Genomic DNA, 18,521 nt, shown 5'->3' on the forward strand with positions numbered 1-18,521 from the left:
TGTCTGTCAGACTTATTTCACTTAGCATAATGTCCCCAGTGTCTATCCATGTTGGCACAAATGGCAGGATTTTCTTCTTTTTGTGGCTAGATAAAATACTATTATGTATATATAAGGTCTACCAGAAAGTTCTGTCCGTTTTTGGAATAAAACAAAATACAAATTTTTCTTACCAATAAACTTTATTAAATAATATAATTGCCATTATTATTAATGATTTCTTGCCAGCATGAGGGCAATTTGTATATCCCATTTTTGAAAAATGTTTTATCTTTTGATGCGAAAAATTGAACCAGTGCTTGTTTGATATCTTCTTCATTTTTGAATTTTTTGCCCTTCAAAAAATTTTGTAAGGACAAAAATAAGTGATAGTCGGAGGGTGCGAAGTCCGGGGAATATGGTGGATGTGACAGACATGCTTCTGTAGCACTTCTTCCTTGTTGAAATTCATAAAAATTACAGTGAACTTTATCAGTAGCCATGGGTACACTATCACTTCACACATAAGACTAACATGAATCAACTTTGTTTTAGTTCATTTGCTACATCAGTATGTATACATTAAGTGATAAAAATAGAGAGGCATACATGCGCCAAATAAACATATACTTATGTGTCGAAACTTGTGATAGAAACGGACAGAACTTTCCGGTAGACCTTATACATGTCACATCTTTATCCATTTATTTGTTGATGCACTCTTGTTTCCAAGTACTGGTTATTATTAATAGTGCTGCAGTGAACATTAGGGTAGAGGATATCACTTTGAGATTTTGTTTTTATTCCCAGAAATGGAATTGCTGGATCATATAGTAGTATTATTTTAAAAATATTTAGTAGCTTCCATACTATCTTCCATAGTGGGTACACCAATTTACATTCCCACCAAAAGGGAACAAGGATTCCCTTTCCTCCACATGCTACCAACATTTGCTGTTTCTGTCTCTCTCTTTTTTTTTCTTTATGACAGCCATTCTAACAAGTGTAAGGCAGAGGCGGATTAAGGTCGGCTGAGGCCTCAGGTGCAGAAGAAAATATTGAGCCCCTTAAAAAAAGAGAGAGAGACATAGAAAATAAAAATACATGTTAATCATATTTTTAAATAACAGAGACATCAAAAATAAAAATACATGTTAAATATATTTTTAAATAAATAAAAATATTATGTACTATTAATGTTAAATTATACATATGAAACCAAACTTGGTGTCATTAGAAAAAAGTGTAAAGTTGGGGTTTTGTGGGGCCCTTCAGAAGTCGAGGCCCAGAGTACCTGCCCAGTGCGCCTGCCATTAAATCCACCTGTGGTGTGAGAGGATAACTCATTGTAGTTTTGATTTGCATTTCCCTGATAATTAGTATTGTTAAACAGCTTTTCATGTATCTGTTAGACATTTGTGAGTGTTTAGAAAAAAATTGTCTACTTAGGTCCTTTGTCCATTTTTAGTTGAATTATTTGTTTTGCTTTTAGTTACTAGAGTTTTTATACATTTTAGGTGTTAACAACCTGTTATCAGATATATGATTTGCAAATATTTTCTCCTTTCTGCATTTTGCCTTTTATTTTGTTAATTTTCTCTTTTGATGTGCAGAAACATTTTAGTTTCATGTAATCCCACTTGTTTATTTTTACTTTTGTTGTTTGTACTTTTGGTGTCTCAAATAAAGATCATTGCTAAGACCAATGGCAAGGACTTTTTCTTTTAGAAGATTTATGATTTAAGGTCTTACTTATGTTTAAATCTTTAGTCCATTTTGAGTTAAATTTTGTAAGTGGTGTAGGGCTACAGTTTCATTTCTTTTTTTTTAAGATTTGTTTATTGATTTTAGAGAGAGGAGAGAGAGAAAGGGGGTGGGGGTGGGAAGAGCAGGAAGCATCAACTTGTAGTTGCTTCTCATATGTTCCTTGACTAGGCAAGCCTAGGGTTTTGAACCGAGGACATAGCATTTCAGGTCAATGCTTTATCCACTGCACCACCACAGGTCTGGCCCAGGTTCATTCTTTAGCATGTGAATATCCAATTTTCCCAGCACCATTTATTGAAGAGACTGTTTTTTCTCAATTGAATATTCTTGGCTTCCTTGTGAAATATTAATTGACCATACTTGTGAGGGTTTGTTTTTTGGTTGCAGTTCCATTCCATTGGTTTATGTCTCTTTTTATGCCAGTATTATACTGTTTTGATAACTATAGCTTTGTTTGAAATCAGGACACGCAATGCCTCAAGTTTTCTGTTTATTTTTTCTTTCTCAAAATTGCTTTGGTTATTTGGGATCTTATGTGACTCCATACAAGTTTGAGGATTGTTTTTTCTATTTCTGTAAAAAAAATGTCATTGGAATTTTGATAGGGATTGCATTGAATTTATAGATTACTTTTAAGTACATGAACATTTTAACAATAATAATTATTTTAATCCATGAACATGGAATATCTTTCATTTGTTTGTGTTTTCAGTTTATTTCATCAAAATCTTAAAGGTTTTAGTGTATAATAGGTCTTTTAACTCCTGGGTTAGATTTGTTCCTAAATATTTCATTATTTTTTATGCTATTGTGAGTGAGATGTTTTTTCTTTTAGATATTTTATTGTTAGTGTGTAGAAACACAACTAATTTTCATATATTGATTATATATCTTATCATTTTACTGAATTCATTTATTGTAATAGCTTTTGTCTTGGTAAAATATTTAGGATTTTCTACATATGAGATTGTATTATCTGCAAAGACAGTTTTACTTCTTTCTTTCTAAGTTGAATGCCCTTTATTTCTTTTTCCTACCTGATTGTTCTAGCTAAATTTCTAACATTGTTAAAGAAAATGTGAGTAGGTATCCTTGTCTTGTTCTGGATCTTAGAAAAAAACCTTTTAAGCTTTCACTTATGAGTATGTTATCTGTGTTTGTCTTTTATGTCCTTCATTATCTTGAGGTATGTTCCTCTACACCTGATTTGTTGAGCGTTATTTATTTATTTATTTATTTATTTATTTATTTATTTTTATTTTTTCTGAAGCTGGAAATGGGGAGAGACAGTCAGACAGACTCCCGCATGCGCCCGACCGGGATCCACCCGGCACGCCCACCAGGGGCGAAGCTCTGCCCACCAGGGGGCGATGCTCTGCCCCTCCAGGGCGTTGCTCTGCCACGACCAGAGCCACTCTAGCGCCTGGGGCAGAGGCCAAGGAGCCATCCCCAGCGCCCGGGGCCATCTTTGCTCCAATGGAGCCTTGGCTGCGGGAGGGGAAGAGAGAGACAGAGAGGAAGGAGGGGGGGTGGAGAAGCAAATGGGCGCTTCTCCTATGTGCCCTTGCCGGGAATTGAACCCGGGTCCCCCGCACGCCAGGCTGACGCTCTACCACTGAGCCAATCGGCCAGGGCCGAGCTTTTTTTATTATGAAAGAATGTTGTATTTGATTATTTGATCAAATGTCTTTTTTTATATCTATTGAGATGATTATATGACTTTTATTTTTTACTGTATTAATGTGGTGAATCATATTTATTGATTTGTGTATAAATCCCATTTGTTCATTTTGTATGATCCTTCTGATATGTTGTTAATTCTGGTTTGGTATTATTTCATTAAAAATTTTTGCATCTATATTCATCAGAGATATTGGTTTGTAACTTTTCTTTTATCTTGCTTATCCTTATCTTGCTTTGATATCAGGGTAATGCTGATCTCATAAAATGAATTTGGGAGTATTCTCTCCTATTCAACTTTTGGGAAGAATTTGAGAATGATTGGTGTAATTCTTTAATGTTGGTAGACTTCACCAGTAAAACTGTCTAGTCCTGGTATTTTCTTTGTTAGGGGATTTTGATTTCTGATTCAGTCTTCTTATTTATATTGGTTTGTTTGGGTTTTCCATTTCTTCACGATTCAGTCTTTGTTGGTTGTACAGTATATTTCTAAGCATTTACCTATTTCTTCTAGTCTTTCTAATTTGTTGGCTTATAATTGTTCTTAGCAGTCTTTCAAGATTCTTTGTTTCTGTGGCATTAGTTGTGATGTCTCCTTTTTCAATTCTGATTTCATTTGGCTTCTCTCTTTTTTATTATCTAGCTAAAGGTTTGTCAATTTTATCTTTTCAAAAATCAGCTCAATTTGAACTTTTCTATTGTTTTTGTGGTCACTATTCTATTTATTCCTGCTTTGATTTTTGCTATTTTCTTCTTTATACAAATTTTGGATCTATTTCTTTTTCTGGATCCTTGAGATATAAAGTTATGTTGTTTACTTGGGATCTTTCTTTTTCCTTAATGTAAGTGCTTGTTGCTATAAACTTCCCTTTGATAACTGCTTTTGCTACATGCATAGGTTTAGCTATTTTGTATTTCCATTTTCATATGTTTTAATATTTTTTATTTCCCTTTGATTTTTTTGACCCATTGGTTGTTCATAAATATACTATTTAGTTTCCACATATTTGTTTACTATTCATCTTTCCTCCTGTTATTGATTTTTAGTTTTATACCACTGTGGTCAGAAAAGATACTTGGTATAATTTCAATGTTCTTAAATTTTTAAGACTTGTTTTAGCCTAACCTATGATCTATCCTGGACAATGTTCTCCATACACTTGAGAAAAATGTGCAGTCTGCTGCTCTTGGATAAAATAATTTCTGTATTTCTTTTAGATTAATTTGGTCCAAAGTATTATTCAAATCTGCTGGTTTTTTTAATTGATTTTCTGTTTGGATGATCTATCCATTGTTGAAAGTAGAGTATTGAAATTCCCTACCATTCTTATTTTGTTGTGAATACTACCTTCAGATCTGTTAGTACTTGGAGGTTCTCTGATTTTATGTATTTGTTTAAATATAGTCTGTACCTCCTTCTCCCTCTCTTTGTTTTCTGGAACTCCAGTAATTCACAAATTGTTCCTTTTGATGGTTCCTGTTGATCTGGTAGGCTTTCTTCACTTTTTCAGTCTTTTTTTTTTCTCCTCTGACTAGATGATTTTGAAGATCTTGTCTTTTATGTCACAGATTCTTTATTTTTTATCAAGTCTTCTCTCTATTACATTTAAATATATTTTCCCCATTAATTTGAGAGAGAGAAAGAAGGAGGGACAGAGAGGAGGGGAAGGAGAGAGAAAGAAAAAAAAAGATCGACTCGTCATTCTACTTAGCTGTTCCATTTAGTTTTGTACTCATTCATTGCTTCTTGTATATGCCTTGAGCAGTGATCAAACTTGCCACCTTGGGCCGCTGAGACAATGCTTTATCCACTGACCCACTATCCAGGACCTCTTATAAAATTTTTTTTTAATTAAGTGAGAGCAGGGGAGGCAGAGATACAGACTCCTACACACATCCCAATCAGGATCCACTTGGCAAGCCCCCTATGAATGAGGTGGTGCTCTGCCTATATGGGGCTGTTGCTCCATTGCTTGGCAACTGAGCTATTTTTAGAGCCTGATGTGGAAGCCACTGAGCCATCCTCAGGGCCCAGGGCCAACTCTCATGAATCAATCCAGCCATGGCTGTGGGAGGAGCAAAGACAGAGAGAGAGAGAGAGAGAGAGAGAGAGAGAGAGAGAGAATGAGAGAGAAGGGGAGAGGGTAGAGAAGCAGATGGCCACGTCACCTGTGTGCTGTGACCAGAAATTGAACCCAGGACATCCAAATGCAGGCAGACGCTCTACCACTTAGTCAACTGACCAGGGTCTATATTTTTTATATTTAATTTATTTTATTCTTCAGCTCCCAAATTTTGTGTTTGTTCCATCAAAATGGTTTCTATCTTGTTGAAAGTTCTCATTTTTGTTTCTGTATTATTTTTCTGGTTTTGTTGAATTGTCGTTCTATGTTTATGTGTAGCTCATTGGGTTTCCTTAAAATAACTATTTTGATTTTTTTTATCGGGTATTTCTCAGATCTCCATGTCTGTGAGTTCTCTCACCAGAAAATGATGTTGATCCATAAGAAGTGCCATACTACCTTGCTCTTTTATGTTTCTTAAACTTTTGCATTGTTATCTTCACATTTGAAGTAGCAATCACCTCTCTAGTCCTTACTACCTGCACACTCGCATACAAGGTCCTATTTCTTTCTCTAATGTTGTTCTGAAACTTCTCCTCTGGAAATCTGGATTTCTATAAAGTCTCTTTTTCATGTGGGTCATTGTCTATGATAGTATTTTCCAGGGGTTCCTGGACCAGGGCTTAGAGGGACTAGAACCAGTTTATGGGTTACTGCAGGATCCACATCTGTGATAAATGCCTGTCTGCCTCCTACCCAATGCATGAGTGGGCAAGTCCCTCCAAACCCCTTAGCATAAGGAGCTGGTTCTGTATTTTCCTTAAAGACAGTTTTGTTTGTGGAAGGATGACAATTTTCTGTGGAGGACACAAAAATGAAGGATTTCTTAGGCCCCCACAATGCTGATATCCTTCCAGCAGCAACAGAGAGGCCAATGGTACTACAGGTGGCAGTGGTGATGGTGGCAGCAGTGGGGGTGGGTTTCCCTTCAAAGTGTTTTTTAGAAGTTGAAAGATGATCCCACAGGGGTAGACAAAATTCATCTACTGCTTAATTTTGTTTGGATACCCAAAGCAACTGATTTGTGGGATATAGAAATTATCTTAAATCTATAGGTCTGTCTCCACATATTATACCTACCCTCTGTGGCTGCATTCTACTCCTCACCTACATTAATCCCACACTCTCATGTAACTCTGTTGCTTCTGGAACATACAGCTCTGTGTCGTGAGTGTGAAACCAGTGTAGTTGGACAGGGCTCTGTGCTTGAAAGCCGGTCGCACACTTGGGGTTTACTGCTCCATGGTTGCTATCTTGAAATTCTTAATAATTCTCTCTTTAATCTTATCTTTTGTAAGTGGGAAAATGAAACATTGCTGGGTTCTCATACAGGCTCTCTTGTTTGAGGGTAAGAAAGTGTTTTCTTGGGATTCCTGGACTATGGCTAAGAGGAGCTGGAGCCAGTTTCCAGACCACCGCGGGATCCCCTTCCATGACCAGGCTCTTTTAGCCTATAACCTGAAACATGAGTGGGCCTCAGTTTACATGTGGTCCTACCTCCTGCTGCCTCTCCACCTTCTCTGGATAGAGTCCTGGCCACTTGCGCTCATATTCCTGCCTTGGGCTTGGTGGGGAGAGGGGAGGACTGGGGTCAGGCACATGTGCCCTGTGTGCTGAGCAGAGCCCTGGGCACCTGTGAGGGTCTGCACCCTCCTGGAGTTTATCCTGTGCTCTATGGGGCACATCGTTAAATAGCAAATAAAAAACACCATGAGAGGTTAGGAGAAAGATTACAGAAAAAAGAAAATAAACTTTTTCCTGCTTTTTTAATAAGAGGTTATGCAATTTTCTTTTATACCAGGCTCTGCAAAGTATGTAGCCAACACCGAATTATGTATCAAACGAAGATCTGCTTCCAGACCATTGTTTTATTTCATATTCATGTTTTGAGTGCCCTCCTCCAACTCTACTTATTCAATATCTTCATGTTCTTCAACTTTGAGGTCTGGTTCCACTTATTTTTTAAAAGTCCAATTACTGATAATTCATACTCCATGAATTCTTTTCTGTAACTCAGTTTATCATATGCTAAATTATGCCCCAATGTATTGGGAACAGTAGTGAGACATTTGTTTTTTTGTCATAGCCCTCTAAGCAAGTACTATATGCCAGGTGACATTCAAATTGTAAATAACTGGGCTGGCAGGAGCATGGACCAATCACAATGGATGTCAGCTCCAGAACTGAGACATTGTATTGTAAATCCCCTGCTCTGCTGGTTTTGTAGTTGCTAGATAAAGGACCCTGGGGATTCCAAAGGATGGCTTAGAACAGCTGGAACAGCAAGAAACCTCTTGGGATTAGTAGCTACTTACAAACTGACATAGATGTGCTTCAGTATTCTCCTAGAGCATTGGCCCCAATAGCATGACCCTCTACAAGATACTTCATAGTTTCTCTAGTTTTTTTCCTGGGTGATGTTGGTATTAAAGGATAAGATTTAGTCCCCCATAAGTTTCTAACCTCATCTGGTCCTGGAAATAAGCCTTGCTCATAAGTAATTATGACACAAGGTAGAAGGTATCATAGGAGAAATACATAAGCTACTGAGGGCTGAAAGAACTGAGAAAATTACTTTTGATTTGGGAATAAATGAACTCTATCTGGGAAGGCTTTTGTGAAAAGTGTGGCCAGTGATCTGGGTCTCAAAAGATAAGTGAGGTCCTGACCGGTTGGCTCAGTGGTAGAGCATCAGCCCAGCATGTGGAAGTCCTGGTTCGATTACATATCAGGGCACACAGGAGAAGCACCCATCTGCCTCTCCACCTTCCCCTTCTCCTTTCTCTCTATCTCTCTCTTCCCTTCCTGCAGCCAAGGATCCTTTGGAGCAAAGTTGGCCTGGGGCACTGAGGATGACTCCATGGCCTCGCCTCAGGTGCTAGAATGGCTCCAGCTGCAACAGAGCAGTGGCCACAGATGCGCAGAGTATTGCCCACTGGTGGGCATGCCGGGTGGATCTCGGTCAGGTGCATGTGGGAATCTGTCTCTCTGCCTCCCAGCTTTTCACTTCAGAAAAATACAAAAAAAGCAAACAAACAAAAACACCCATAAGTGAGATTTTTAAACTCATGACTACAGGGAAGAAATTCAGAGATGAGAATGGAGAACTATCCACTCTGGAATCCTATAGCTCTAGAAATCTATGAGTTTTTATCTCTAGGTTATTTTGTTGTTGTTAATGTCCTACCCCCTCCAATTACATTTGAAGCTTCTAAAGGATTTCTAATTCTTGTTCCTAACATATGCTCAGTAAACACTTTGTGATCATAATGATCAATGCCTCCTGAGGTTTTATGTTCTTTATGAAAATAGAGATATGATGTATTAAGGCTTAATCTTACATCATATCTAATGTTTGGTGGGATATCATGTGAGAATGGACGGGGATATAATTGTTAATGTGATACACTAGGATTTAGGGTTTCAAATACAGGTTTCAGGTATGCTTTGTGGCGGTCACTACAGAGAGATCTTTATATTATGGCTTTAATGTCAAGGATAAGGTTTTTTATTTGAGACAGAAGTTAGTAAATATATGAGTATGTTGGTGAAACATAGTAGTATATAGATATAGAAATGTAAAAGATGTTTGAGGGTAAGGCCAGAATATCTCTCAAATATAGTCAAAAGTTTTTGGTGGTTTCTCAAAAAGCTAAAACCCATTCAGGGTTTCTGATATAGGTCATGACTAGGCCTGTTGCATTGAAGCCATGATAGTATAGTAAGAAATAAAAAATTGAAGGATGTGACTAGTGAAGCATAAAATTCCTCTCGTGATCATAAGGAAGAGAGCAAACCTGGTCTCCTCACTCCTGTCAGCTTCAATGTGGTTTAAGTGGCAATATGCCTATGGTCTCAGCTCCTCTGACTTGATGAATTCTTCACTTCACAATGGCTGCTAGGGCCACTCAACTTTGGATAGGCCTTTGGAGTAATGAGACATGCACCAAAAGTCAACAGCTATGTTACCACTAAGAAAGTTTAATCCTATGCATATTGGTTACATGGCATACAAACTGGCTCAGTGGTTAAATGGAATGACAAAGCAACTCCTCTGATTCTGAGTTGCCATTCACTGCCCATCTTCATACTTGGTCTAGCCTTTGAATATTGTCCAAACTTCCCTCCACTGTTATTTAAGTCATAGCTCTGGGGTCATGTGAGGAATGAAGAGGGAAATGTAGACATAGAGTGACAGAGTTAGAATTCATTAGATTATCTGCTGCTCTGCTCTTGGCAGAGGCCCATCGGTGATTTCATTCAGTCACCATTGCTTGGTGGATGGAAAGAAAGTGTCGATTTCTTTTGTTTTAACCTTTGCTAACCAGGAAACCTTCTGATTTATTATGAAGGGTAAGGTGGGCCAGGAACATATTTCTCAGGCTTACTTTTACAGCCTTAGGCAGTTACTAAAATCATTTCAGACTTAGGTGTCCAGTTTTGACCCATAAGAAAAACTGGCAAGGCCTGAGCTGACTTGCAGATACTTGGTTCATGTGAAAAGTTGCTGATGACCCATAAAATTATGCCTGGTTGGCGTCCTGCCTGCTGAGGGAATTTTTTGTGACAGGACACAAAATTGGCTGACGTCTCAGCATACTGTGATTTCCAAGGCTCAAGGGAAACCCATTGCTCAAAAAAGTCCTTTCCCAACTTCTATCTATTTTTTAAAATATTTAAAATCTCCTTACTAGTGTATAGTTTTATCCAGTTAATTTCTCCATGAAGGGTTGGCAATTTTTTATATCTACTGGTCAATAAAAGGCCTGAGAACATCAAAGAAAATGACTACAATAGCAAAAAGTCCATAGAAGAAATTTTGGGTTAAAGGAGGACAATACCTCTTTTTCCCCCTGTGGCAAATATAAATGCTACCAGTACCAGTATTAACATATTGTATTTGTACCACTTTACAATATTAATGGGGTAGCTCAAAAAGCTTGAAATGTACCTACCTCTTGGGAAGCAAGTGACTAAGGCTTTGTTTCATTCTGAGTGTTGTGTTAGTGTATAGTGTATAGCCTAATGGTCTCATGAGTGAATTCTTTGAATTTTTGGAAGAGAAATGAAAGCATAGTTTTATCATTTAAAATGACTAAGTGAGTGCTATAACTTCTTTTTTTTAAATACTGCCAATTTTATTCAAATTCTCCAAAATATATACACAATATGTTAATTGTTTCTAAACTATATGTCACCTTAAAATGTTTTTATTATCTTATCATTTATAGTTTTTTTTTTCATCTTTTGTTCATAGCTTTTCAATAGAAATCAGAGTCTTGGGTTGCCCAGTTGGGAGCTTCTGAGCTACTGTTCTGATTACTGTATTTTTTGTTCCATAAGACACATTTTTCCCCAAAAAAGTGGAGGGGAAAATGTCTGTGCGTCTTATGGAGCGAATGTTCATTTTTTAAAGCTGCTGTGGGGTGCTGCGCCGGTAAACATATGTAGAATAAATGCCAGTGGGAGCATAGTCATACCTGCCACAGCAGCGTGTGGAACCCCGGCATCTGCTGAGTGATCTCCTGGTTCCAGTTTCCACAGTTGCATGTAGGGCAGGAGGGAAATAGAGCCACGTTGTGCGGGCACATTCATCTGGCATCATGGAGGGCAAATGTGAGAGGCGCATTGCAGCAATGGAGGGCTGCACTGCAGCTGCTGGAGCTCTGTGTGAAGTGCTGACATCACTTGCTGCCCTATTAGTGCTGGATCAGTTTAGAGCACATATTAGTGAAACCACACAAAAAATTTTTAAAGAAGTGAAGGCTCATCTAGCTGTAATTCCTGGGGGTCTTACCAGCCAGGTGCAACCTCTCGACGTTTCCATCAACAAACTGTTTAGTCTTTATGCGAGAAGAGTGGAACAAATGAATGGCTGCTGTTAATCATGATTTGACACCAACTGGATGAATGAAGAGACCCACTGTCACTCAGGTTTTTGAATGGGTGAAAACATCATGGCAGTCAGTGAAGAATGAAACTGTGGTATGGTCATTCAAAAAATGTGGCATTACCAATGCCTTAGATGACCCTGAAGATGGTATCTTATATGAAAATAGGGAAGAAAGTGATATCAGTGATTGTGAGCAACTGAGCTTCTTAAATTCTGACACTAGTGATGATGAGTTCCTGGGGATTCTGAACAACTAGAGAGTATTTGAACATTAGAGTCTCTTCTCATTTGTTAATAACAGTGCTGATGGTTGTTAATACTGTTGTTGAGTTTACATTGTTGGAATATTATTGTGGCATATTTTATTATATATTTTAACACACAATTTGGTTCACAATATATTTTTTCATATTTTCTTCTTTAAAATCCTAGGTGTGTTTTATGGTCACATGCCAGGTGCGTCTTATGGAGTGAAAAATATGGTAAGGTTCTTCCCAATATTCACGGCCAGCATAAATTGCATTGTTACCATAACAACGTGGCTTAATTTGGAATCATCCAAGTCTTGCAATGTGGCCACATCTAGTCCTGCATTTCTAATCAAATTTACAATCTACCTTTCAGCTTCTTCTGGAGTCATGTTCAATTAATCTGCCAGCATGTTAATGCTGATACACTGGGTGATGTAACAAAGAAATCTCAAATATGAAGAGACAGGCATTATCCGTGAAATGCTCAAAACAAGCCACCAAGAAGAAGTCATTCATTAGTACAGATTCATATTCCCTCAGCTTTTTTCTGAGCCTCATCATAGTCAAAGTTAACATAGTCAAAGAGGTCAACAAATTCTGTAATTGGGTCTTTAGATGTATAAGACTTCCTGTTGAATAACTTCTACTAGATCTTTTAATACTGGCTGGCATTTCCAACATTTTTGTTTGTTACAACTGCTGTAGTCAAATAGTGTGGACTATATGGACACATTGCATTAAGGTACTGGGGCTGGTGAAGGAAGAGATCAATGATGTTATTACGCCCTTTGGGGTGGTTGAAGAAAACAGACCAGTGAATGAGCCATGTTCGCTGCTGAAGACACTGAAGTGGAAAACTCACAGAGTTATTACCTATGGTTTCTTTTAACTGTGTAAGGTCTTCTACAGCTGCATCCCAATTCTGCATTAAGATTTCAGAGGTCAGTTTTCTGTGCTGTAGCTTTTATTCTCAGCTCATCTTGGCTCCAGCTTTGCCAGCTGAATGCAAATGCCTTGAAAACATTTATCTAACCAAATGGCAGACCCTACATAAAGTAGCTGTTCTCCTTTATGGAAGAATCAGGTCAAAGGTTTCCTCTGTTTTAACTTGCTGCCATGGACAGATGTATCTTATGAATAAGCTTGGTGTTTTGTTTTTATTTTTCATCAGATGTCCAAATACGTGGATAGAGTACTTTGTCCTCCAAAATATTCAGACAGTGAAAATATAAAATCTATTTCATAATAAATAACAATTCAATTAGATTTGAAGGGAACAGTCAAGAGTCAAGATGTTAAAGTGTCATGAGGACACATTTTAAAAAGGAGGTAATCAATGATGCCTAGAGGGACTTTTGCAAGACTTTGTCACTAGTTAGAGATAAAACTTTAAATAAGACTTCTGATTCATATTTCCACTAGTTTCTTGTGAGGTGTCTGATTCATTTGTCCTTCACTGATGAAGGAGGGGGTGTCATTAGTCATCTTTGCCCAAGGTTCACTCAAACCTGATGCAACAAAAACATTACAGGAGAGTTACGAATCACTGCTGTGACCCCCATATGACCACTAGGACCATAAAGGAGACATGGAACTTTGAAGAATTGTTTCTTCTATCAGAAAGCATCAAAATTGAGAAGTAGTTTGATTTGCATGAGTTAGAAACAGTACAGTTAACTTGACTTGTCAGAAATAATGAACGTATATATGTAGTGCAATCTAGCTAGGGTCCTCCAGCCCAGCACTTGAACACTGTTTGGAAATAGAGAAGAAAAAGTATTATGATTTTTTTTATTTGAAATTCTGTTGACTTAATTCACTCAGAACTGAGGAGTTAGTTCAGTTGTTGTAACCACCATCTCACCTTTTGCTAGATGGCTCAGAACATGAGCACCAGGACCACAAATTTGGGAGTATTTAAATAGTCCTACAGTTGCCTAGTTAAGTCTGAGTCAAAATAATATTGCTGTGTGTTTCTATAACCTTGGCAATAAAGAAAATGGTAGAGTGCTATCCATCCTTTTTTCTAATTTAGTTTTCCTTAAGTGGTGGTTTCTGGAATTGTATTTAAACCTAAGATTTATCTCTTCAAAACCCAAGATTCTGTGCTTTTTTACATCTTGTAAGTAATCCTCATTTAATTTCAGCCCGAATTTTTTTCTTCCTTGCACTAATATTTTTTTCTAGGTCTTCTTCATTAATATTTATTATTTTGCCTATCAGCCCTCTTCCTTCTACTGTGGTTTTACTTGAGGTTAGCTTAACTCAATGCAAAAGCATTTATTAAACAACAGTGTCTATCAAACATTTATGCAGATTTTGTGGGAAGATATTAAGGCATTACAGATGCAATCTCTTGGTTGTTTTATAAGGCTCAGTACTAAGGCAAACTACATAAAACATCCACAAAACATTTCTAAAGAGATGGATAACCCACTGAAAGGGTAGGATGGAGCCACATACTGAATCTTAAAGTGCCCCAAATTTTATAGATGTTCAATACGTTTGCTGAATGAAAGACTGCTTGATTTAAAGTAAGGGACATATCACAGTAAAATGATTATGCCCTTTATTGACAAAAGGTTACTAAGAAAAAACACTGCAACTGCTTGCAAGTTTCCATGAGGTTTTTTTCTGCACCTCATACTCTAGCCACAGCAAGCAAATTATAGTTGTCCATAAACTTGCTTGCATACTATCTCATGCTACTTTCTGCATCATTTTCCCTTTTCATTTTGTGAAATTATAGTAATCTTTCCAAGCTCAGTTCAAAGGTCATCTCATTTGTGAGACATTCTTTAAACTGCTCCAACTAATACACCATAAAGATATACCTGTTATTCCTGGACTTTTTTCCATATATCCCTCTATCCTGTCCCACTTGTGCTGAAGAGGTCCAGATTAAGCTCTCAGTAATCCTTTTCAAATAAACAATGATGACACTGAACATGTACCATTTAAGGTACAAGCTGGGAAGACACAAAAATGACTCTGAATTTCAGGTCTAATAGTATACTGTGGAAACTCATACTCATACATAAAATAACACAGAGTAATAAGGGCTATAATAGAATCAGGGTTTATGTTTGGCAGTTGAAAAATTGCATCACCTACAGATTATGTTTAGAAGTCCCTACATATGAGGAGAGTCTATAGTTTGAAGCTAGTGAGTAAGCAACTGATGACATAATGTGTCTGATGTGCGATGACCATATGCTTCCCCCAGATCACCAGCCTGCCCTCTGGCCAGCTTCCTCTGGAGAGGGAAAGAGGCTGTGGTTTGCATAAATGAGGATGGGGGCTATAAATGGAGACCAAGTGTGCAGAGTCTTATGCCTATAAATTCCCACTTCAAAGTGTTGGGGTTTTAAGGAGGGCTTCAGTAAGGAAGGGAAGGGGTAGGGAAGAAAGACATATGCTGCCCATTTGACTCATCTTAAATTCCAGTGATGCTCAGATGAGAACCTGACAACAGTAAGAGCCTAATCAGCAATTTATGCAATGTTTAATTTTTCTAAGCTATCATACTTGCTTTAATTCTACAGTCTTGGAATAGAATACTTGGAAGGAATTTAAGATAAATAAATAAATAAGCAACCAATATGTTATATGCCAAAGATGAAGCTTTAAGTCAGTGGCCAGACCACATCTTGGAATGAAACTATGGGACCATAAAAGGGATCAGATTTTAACCCTCAGAGTGCTGGGTTCCTATTCAGAGTAGGGCAAAGAGACTTGGGGTTGACCAAGAAGTCATCCATGGACCACCCAGAGCCCTGGGCTGGAGTGCTAATTCTCAGCCTCAAGAATTACCTTTCCTGCCTGACCTGTGGTGGTGCAGTAGATAGGGCATCAACCTGGAATGCTGAGGCTGTGGTCCAAAACCCTGGGCTTGCCTGGTCAAGGCACATATGGGAGTTGATGCTTCCTGCTCCTCCCCCTTCTCTCTCTCTCTCTCTTCTCTAAAATGAATAAATAAATCTTAAAAAAAAAAGTTACCTCTCCTGGAAGTGTGTGAACAGAACATTCACATAAGAAATTAAGAGGTCCAAAAATATTAACTCACTAAGGTACCAAATAAAAGTTTGTGTCCTCTTTTTTTTAACAGTGTATGGTAAGCCTGTGAATTTCTTAGGAATGCTATAACAAACTACCACAAACTAGGTGGCTGAAAACAACAGAAATGTAGACAGCTGTTAATATGGAAAATGATATAATAATTAATAAATAATTAATAAAACCCAGAAATTTATTCTCAGTTCTGTAGACCAGAAGTCCAAAATCAAGGTGTTGAGAGGACCATGTTTTTTCTGTGACTGGGTAGAATTCTTCCTTGCCTCTTCTTGGCTTTTTGTGGTGGTTGTCAACCTTTGACAGTCCTTGTCTTGTGGCTGTATCTCTCCAATTTCTTCCTTTGTCCTCACAAGACCTTTCCTCTGTGTGACTCTGTCTTCACTGACTTCTTCCTCTTCTTATAAGGGCACCAGTCACGTTGGACTAAAGCCTACTTTAATTGAATTGATTACCTTATTTCCAGTAAGGTCACATTCACAAATACTGAGGGTTAGGATTCCAACATATCTTTTTGGGGGAACACAATTTAAGCCATGAGAGAGGGTATCATATTTTGTCATTTTTAAAATATTTTTTATTGGCTATACACTATTTCATTTTATAAATGTAGCATAATTAAAATATCTATCAGCATGAAAATGTTAAATGGTTTTGGTAAGCATTTGGAGAACTGAGCATTATTTTCATTTTTATACCAGTGGCATGTACATTACTTGCTATAATTCTCTGTGGCTGAATAATCATACTTTCTTTTTCTTTTTTTACTTTTTATGGGGTGACATTGATAAATCAGGGTGCATATGTCCAGAGACAACATCTCCAGATTATTTTGACATTTGATTATGTTGCATAACCCTCACCCAAAGTCAAATTGTCTTCTGTTACCTTCTACTGGTTTTCTTTGTGCCCCTCCCCCCCCTCTTCTAGCTTCCCCACCCCCGGTAACCACCATACTCTTGTCCATGTCTCTGAGTCTCATTTTTATGTCTCGTCTATGTATGGATTCATATAGTTCTTAGTTTTTTCTGATTTACTTATTTTACTCAGTATAATGTTATCAAGGTCCATCCATGTTATTGTAAATCAATCAATCAGAGAAATAGATTGAGGGACAGGGCTGGGAGTTGATGTCCCTCCATAGAGGTGAATAAAGGCTTATTTTACAAACTAGTCAGGCCCTGAGTCTCTGATGTTTGTACAAGATTTTTATAGTCTTTGGAACAGAAAGCAGAGTTACCATCCTCTATGTAGTAAACAGGGTAAACTCTGTTCCCCTGTTCATTCCATTTCCAAGAACCTTGGCCTGAAGATGGTCCCTCTTGTAGGTACTGCCAGCCCTGGGTAACCCTAACTCTGCCCACTCCATTCCATGTGCCCTGAGAAGTCAGACCCGTAACTGCTTTGTCACTGGGTGTTACACAGTTCTGAACGCTTGGGAATCCAGCCTCACCCAGGTGAGCAGCGGGTATATAGGCAGGACCTTCTAACTGTAGCATCTGAGCTCCTCAAGGGTCAGACCATGCTGTGCTCATTTTTATATACTCAGCATAAGATAGTGATCTATGTAAATATGCTGGTGGAACCAAACGAACTGTTGTGCTGGCTCTTCAGGGATATGCCTGGAGGACTCCTGGTTAAGAGCTCACTTAGAGACCACTGGGAAGGGCCACCCAGCTTTCTTTTACCTTAGCCACACTCAGGCCAATTCTGCCTTCCTTCTGAGCACCCTCACCATTTGATAGGGGGTCCTGCTGTGTGTTCTGACTCACAGGTCTTTGGTGTCCTCAAAATAGGCAAATGGGGAGTTGGCCCTACATCCATGCTGAGCCATTCCTGGTGAAGAAAGGACAGTCCCCTCTGGTCAGCACAAGCTGAGCTTGGTGAGCTCACCAGAACTTTCACAAGCTAGTCGGGGCTAGACCACTGCTCTTCTCTCTATTCTGGAAAGAAACAGAAAGCACAGGCAATTTTGCTGCGGAAAAGCTCAATTTCTGAGAAATGGCTGGTATGAAGTTGGGGAGATCAAAATGTTCTGGAAAATCTTTCCTTCCTCTTTGTTATTTGTGCCACTCTAAGATATTTAAAAAACTCTTGTGTTGGTTGGTTTAAGTGAGGAAGCCGGCCCCGCCCAGGCACTGCCCTGTCAGTGTCACTGTACCCAGAGTATGGTGGCTGGGTTGCCCATGGGGCAGTACAGCGGAGTGCCCGGGATGAGTGCTGTCACGGGTAGGAGATGAGAGTGATAACAGAAAAGCTTTTTCTTCTCATTTTCCCAGTGTTTAAAGACTCTGAGCAAAACTGCTAAAGGAAACATCTCCAATGTAAAGAAATAACACTCTGGTTCCATGTTGGAATAGGGACTCTTGGTCAATAAATTTGATTGGGATGCAAAAGAACAGCGAATGGTGACATCACCCTCACGTTTTACAGTAATCAGACAGCAAAATATCCGTGCTGGGGGGAAGGCACTGAATGATGAAATAGAAAGCCTTCAATTAGAATACTTTCTTCTTACAGGTTCCCCAGTTATACTTGTATATGTGGAAGGACCTTGGAAAGGCTGTTCGTCAGGGAGAGAGGCCTGGGTGACTTCAGCCTTTGGTTTGGAAATTGTCCTGCTGGCTTTCCAAAGGGCAGTATCACAGTTAGAGAGCCCCACTCTGCAGAGAGCTTCTTTGAAGTAACTGTTATCAAAATACTAACCTACTTCCACTCCAAACCCAGGCTCCCCACTTTCCTTAGACATATATTCCC

This window comes from Saccopteryx bilineata, chromosome 3 (assembly GCF_036850765.1).
Source record: "Saccopteryx bilineata isolate mSacBil1 chromosome 3, mSacBil1_pri_phased_curated, whole genome shotgun sequence".
Classification (NCBI taxonomy): domain Eukaryota; kingdom Metazoa; phylum Chordata; class Mammalia; order Chiroptera; family Emballonuridae; genus Saccopteryx; species Saccopteryx bilineata.